The following is a 6,579-nucleotide window of genomic DNA, read 5'->3' on the forward strand; positions in this document are numbered from 1 at the left end:
ACATATATAACATCATACAGGACTGTCATACCTCACCCTACCACCAACACCTTGTATTGTTGTTAAACATTTTTAACTAACAATTAAAGACCATCATCAAAATATTACTACTAACCAAAGAATTTTCCCCCAAATGCCCCTATTATTATCTTTGTATCATTTATACACGAACATACGTAAACAATAAATGTATAGAAGAAGTTGTGGACTTACAAAACAAACATGCATAACATCACACAGGGATCCCATACATCAACCCTCCACCAACACCTTGCACTGTCATGAGACAGTTGTTACAAATTATGAAAGAATATTGTCGAAATCTTAGATTAATTATAGTCCTTATCTTACATTTGGTTTATTTTCCCCCAACCCACTCTATTATTATTTTTAAAATGTATTTTTATGAAAGAAGTTGTAAACTTACAAAACAATCATGCATATGTGCAGAATTCCCAAACAACACCCCTGTATCGACACACCATACTGCAGTAGAACATTTGTTACAGATTATAAGATAATACCATCCAATTGTTACCACATCCATAGTGTACATTTGGGACACATTTTCCATACTGCCCCATTATCAACACAGTACATCTCTGTCATAGATGCATGAATATTACATTATTACTGTTAATAATGTCCATAGATCACTCCAGTTGTATTTTTCCCATGCTTCTCCACATTCCCAACACCCTGCAATAGTGATGTACATTTGCTCTAGCTAACAAAGGACACCCTTGCATCTGTACCATTAACCACAATTCCCATCCACCTGTGGATTTACTGTGCTGTTCAGTTCCTAGATTATTGTCTAGCATTCTGTCAATTGGCGTTTACATCCCTAGACTACCATTTTCAGCCACATCCCCATTTATAAACTAGCTGTTACTCACATGTAGCTATACATTTCCACACTTTTACAATAAAGCTAATTAAAACTTCTACAAATGTTAAACATCAGTAGTCCATCTCAGTCTTCCTCTTATCTCCTTTAAAATCCACTACTACCACTAAGTCTTGAAGATATTTTCCTATATTTTCTTCTAGAAGCCTTATGGTTCTTGCTTTTATATTTAGGTTTTTGATCCATTTTGAGTTAATTTTAGATAAGGTATGAGATAGGGGTGCTCTTTCCTTCTTTTGGCTATGGATATCCAGTTCTCTTAGCACCATTTGTTGAATGGACTGTTGTGCCCAAGCTGGGTGGGTTTGACAGGCTAGTCAAAAGTCATTTGACCATACTATTTCTGAAGCATCAGTTTGGTTCCATTGGTCTATGTGTCTGTCTTTATGCCAGTACCATGATGTTTTTTACCACTGTAGCTAGATAATATGATTTAAAGACTGGAGATGAGAGTCCTCCAACTTCACTTTTCCTTTTTAAGATGTTTCTGGCTATTCAGGACCCCTTATCCTTCCAAATAATTTTTCTAATTGTGTTTTCAATTTATTTAAAAAATGTTGGTGGAATTTTTATTGGGATTGCATTGAATCTGTATATCAATTTGAGTAGGATTGACGTTTTAATGATATTTAGTCTTCTAATCCTTGAGCATAGAATGTTCTTCCAATTATTTAGATCTTTTTTAAAAATTTCTTTTAACACTGAGTTGTAGTTTTCTGAATACAAGTGATATACATCATTTGTTGAGGTTATTCCTGAATATTTGTCATGTTTCACTTTCACTTTCCTTTGACACTTTAAGTTACTTTTGTTGATATAATCTTCATTTCTGAACTCTCTTCCTGGCCTCTCTCTCCTGTCTTTTCTTTTCAAGCTCTAGCACACCCTTTGGTGTTTCCTGAAAATCCGGTCTTTTGCTTAGAAATTCTCTCAGTTTCTGTTTATCTGTGAATATTCTAAACTTGCCCTCATTTTTGAAAGACAATATTGCTGGATATAAGATAGTTGGCTGGACTTTTTACTCTTGTAGTATCTTAAATATATCAGACCACTGTCTTCTTGCCTCCATGGTTTCTGGTGAGAAATCAGCACTTAATCTTATTGGGTATCCCTTATATGCTATGCTTTTCTCTTGCTTTTCTCAGAATTCTCTTTGTCTTTGGCATTTGACATTGTGATTAGTATGCATCTTGGAGTTGGTCTATTTGGATATTTTTGGATGGCAGTACATTGTGCTTCTTGGACATGGATATCTATGTCCTTCAATAGGGTTGGGAAATTTTCTACCATTATTTCTTCAGATATTCCTTCTGCCCCTTTCCCTTTCTCTTCTCCTTCTGGGACACCCATGCCATGTATGTTTACACACCCTTTGCTGATATTTATTTCCCTGAGGTCTTGTTCAATTTTTTCCATTCTTTTCTTCATCTGTTCTTTTGTATATTCACTCTCAGGGGTCATTTCTTCAAGTTCACCAATCCTTTCTTCTGCCTCCTCAAAGCTGCTATTATATGATTCCAATGTATTTTTTATTTCTTTTATTGCACCTTTCATTCCCATAAGATCTGCTGTTTTTCTATGTATGCTTTCAAATTCTTCTTCGTGCTCATCCAATGTCATCTTAATATCCTTAATCTCTTTAGCCATCCTATTGAATTCATTAAGATTTGTTTGAACATCTAGATTAGTTGTCTCAACTCCTTTATGTCATCTGGAGGCTTATCTTTTTCCTTTAACTGGGCCATAGCTTCCTGTTTCTTGGTGTGGATTATAATTTTTTTGTTGGTGTCTTGGTATCTGGCTTACTAAACTATTTATTCTGGGTGCAGTTTTTCTCTTTAGTTTAAGGCTTACTGCCCTTTCTCCCTTGTTGGTTGTGCAGTAGGACCCAAGGATGTAGTTGGTGCTGTAAGTTGTGGAGGCTCAAGATGCCCTCACTGCCCCGGGGATTGATGAAGCTTCTCCCAACTTTGTCCTTTGCCAGGGGCAGGGACAGGTCACAGCTGTGTGGAGTAATCCAAGTCATGGAGGCCTAGACTGTAGTTGCCCAGATTGATGAGGCTTCATGCCCCTTTCTCCCCTGTCTGGGATGGGGATGGAGCTGCAGGTGTGGGCAGCAATCTATGCTGTGTGGGTCCAAGATGACTGCAGCTGCCTGGGTAGACTTCTGATTATTCAGTCTGTGCAACCAAATGCATTTGCAGTTACTCGGAGCAGCTGGTGCAGGACCTGCCAGCCTCCTCCCTGCCAGAGGTGGGGCTGAAGCCTAGTCTAGGGCTGCAGGCTGATCTGGGTAAAAGAAACCAGTCCCTACTGTCACTGTAATTTTCAGCCAGCCTGGCTTCCCCTCATGCTGGGGGCAGAGTCAAAATGGCAGCTATCAGCCTCTTTCCAACTTGGACAGATTCAAACTTTAGCTGTTCTTAGGGTTATATCTTAGCCTGCTGAATTTACTAATCAGTAGTTGAAATTGGTGGCCAGCTTTCTCCTCCACCATTGTGTTTGGGAAGTAGAGCTTCCAATTCCAGCCACAGAGTAGCTCCTGGGGCAGCTTGCACTGACAAGGTAGGATGACCACTGACCTCCGCGGCGTGGCCTGTATTTTCCCAGAGAGGCTGGTGCAGGTCCCCCCGGCTTCTTTCCTGCCAGAGGTGGGGCTGGGCTTAGGCTAGAGCTGCAACCCAATCTGGATGGAAGGGAGCCAGTCCCCACCAGCACTGGGATTTTCATTCTGACCCGCTTCCCCTCATGCTTGGGGTGGAGTTAAGGTGGCAGCTCCCGGTCTCTTTCTGACTTGAACAGTTTCAAACTTCAGCTGCTCTTAGGATTATACTTTAGCCCTCTGAATTTACTCATCAGTAGCTAACGTTGGTGCCCAAATCTCTCTTCTTCCCTCGTTTTTGGGAAGTCAAGCTTCCAATTCCGGCCGCGGAACGGCTCCCGAGTCAGCCCGTGCCACCAAAGGAGGATGGGCACTGGCCTCCAGGGCGTGGAGCGCTTTACTTAATGAATCTTCTCTGCAGATGGGCTTCTCCTCCTCCTTCCATCCCTTCAAAGATGTTGCAGGATGCCCTTCTGGCCTCCTGCATCTCCAGAGAGCTCTGGGTGTTTACTAGCTCCCCTGCAGGAGCTGACTCTAGGTCAGCCTTACTTGCTGCCCTCTGGGTGGTTGTCCAGTCAACTGCTTTTTGACAAACCTACCAAGTTAATGTCACAGGGACAAAACAGCCTCTTCAACAAGTGGTGCTGGGACAACTGGACATCTATAACCAAAAGAATGGAAGAGGGCCCTACCTCACTCCCCACACAAGAGTCAACTCAAAATGGCCAAATACCTAAATATGCAAGTCAGGACTATAAAACAGCCAGAAGAAAATGTAGGGAAACATCTTCAAAACCTTGCAGCAGGTGGTGGTTTCTTGGACCTTACACCCAAAGCACGTGCAACAGAAGAAAAAATAGATAAATGGGACCTCCTCAAAGTTAAACACTTCTGCATCTCATAGGACTTTTTCAAAAGGGTAAAAAGGGAGCCAATTCAATGGGAGAAAATATTTGGAAATCACATATCCAATAAAGGCTTAATATCCAGGATATATAAAGAGATGTTACAACTGAACAATAAAAAGTCAAATGACCCAATGAAAAAATGGGCAAAACACTTGAATAGATGTTTGTCCAAAGAAGAAATACAAATTGCAGGAAAACACGTGAAGAGATGCTCAACATCACTAATGATTAGGGAAATGCAAATCAAAACTGCAACAAGGTATCATTTCACACCTATCAGAATGGCCACTATTAAAAAGACAGAGAACTACAGGTGTTGGAGAGGCTGTGAGAGATGAGAACACTTATCCACTGCTGGTGGGAATGCAGAATGGAGCAGCCGCTGTGGAGGACTGCTTGGAAGTTCCTAAAGAAGCTGAGTATAGACTTGCCATGTGACCCTGCAATGGCACTACTGGGTACACACGCAGAAGAACTGAGAGCAGCGACACGGACATCTGCACACCAGTGTTCATGTTGGCTTTATTCACGACTGCCAAGAGCTGGAAACAATCCAGGTGTCCATCAACAGACGAGTGGATAAACAGACTGTGGTCTAGTCACAAGATGAATACTATGCAGCTGTAAGGAGAAATGAAGCCGTGAAGCATATGACGACACAGATGAATCTAGAGGACACTATGTTGAGTGAAGCAAGCCAGACAGAAGGACAAATACTGCATGATTGTGTTACTGTGAACCAAATAGAATCTGTAACCTCTTGTAGGATTCAAACATTTTTTATTGGTATCCAGTACATTTAATTGAGAAATGTATGTTTTATTCAACTGTTTTCTTTTTAGTTTTTAATTGATTAAATGTACAAAATAAAGTAAAAAAAAAAAAAAGAGCAGGAAAGGAAAGCGTGGGCTGTGGCTGAAGAGGGCACGGCTGCAGGTTTTTAGGCGGCTGAACCTGGCTCCCCAAGGTAAAGCTAGCCGTCACTGGGAAAAGTCACAGGTACAAAGGGGGAGGCACTTTCCCCAGGTCCTGCTCTATGCACCAGATCATCCTGGTACCTGAGAGATGCTTTCTGCCTGCTTGAAGAGCCCTACGTCACCCTGGCATGGATTCCCCGCAGAGGCTGGGCTGCAGGAAACTAGCTTCTTATTATTTCTGCACAACTGCCCCACACATTCCCTTCCTGAATGTCACTTGAAAAGTAATGCTCCTGGCATTGTGAGAGGAGTTTTACCCTCCAGGAAGAGCGAATCCGAATGCTTTTCTCGGGGCGGCAGTGGTCGTCACTGGGTGCTTCTCTCGGAGACAAAGATTTCCTCCACAAGTTGACTCGTGGGGCCACCACTTCCATCCGCCACGGCCTGGGCAGTGCAGATGGTTCCTAAAAGGAACCTAAAAGGAAGCTCGAGACCGAACCCGGTGAGGAAGCTTTGAGGGAGTTCCGATGCCACCCGAGAAGATAATAGCAAACTCAGTGTTTACCCCAAAAGGACGTACTGTAGAGGAGAGCAAGGTGGGGGCGATGGCGCTGGAGGCCTGTGAACGTGACAGGGCCCCCGCCGATTACGGGGTGCTACCGCATGATGCGGGAACACACCCGAGGGGGTCGCAGCTGTGAGGAGCGATTTGTGAGCCAGGCAGCCTCCCACTCAGAAAGTAGAAGGGAGCCTGGCTGGGGGCGTGGACAGGGGGTGCTCAGCGAGCTTTGTTTTTGTTTCCTGGGCTGCTCGAGCAGATACCAGGACGTGGACTGGCTTCAACGAGCGCGAGTTATTAGCGTACAGTTTTTTTTTTTTTAATATTTATTTATTATTATTATTATTTTTAATTACATTAAAAAAAATATATGAGGTCCCATTCAACCCCACCGCCCCCGCCCCCCACTCCCCCCACAGCAACACTCTCTCCCATCATCGTGATACATCCATTGCACCTGGTAAGTTTATCTCTGAGCATCACTGCATCCCATAGTCAATGGTCCACATCATAGCCCAGACTCTCTCACGTTCCATCCAGTGGGCCCTGGGGGGATCTACAGTGTCCCTTAATTGTCCGTGAAGCACTATCCAGGACAACTCCACGTCCCGAAAACGCCTCCACATCTCATCTCTTCCTCCCGTTCCCCACACCCAGCAGCCCCCATGGCTACCGTTCCCACA

This window comes from Dasypus novemcinctus, chromosome 4, assembly GCF_030445035.2.
Source record: "Dasypus novemcinctus isolate mDasNov1 chromosome 4, mDasNov1.1.hap2, whole genome shotgun sequence".
Lineage (NCBI taxonomy): Eukaryota > Metazoa > Chordata > Mammalia > Cingulata > Dasypodidae > Dasypus > Dasypus novemcinctus.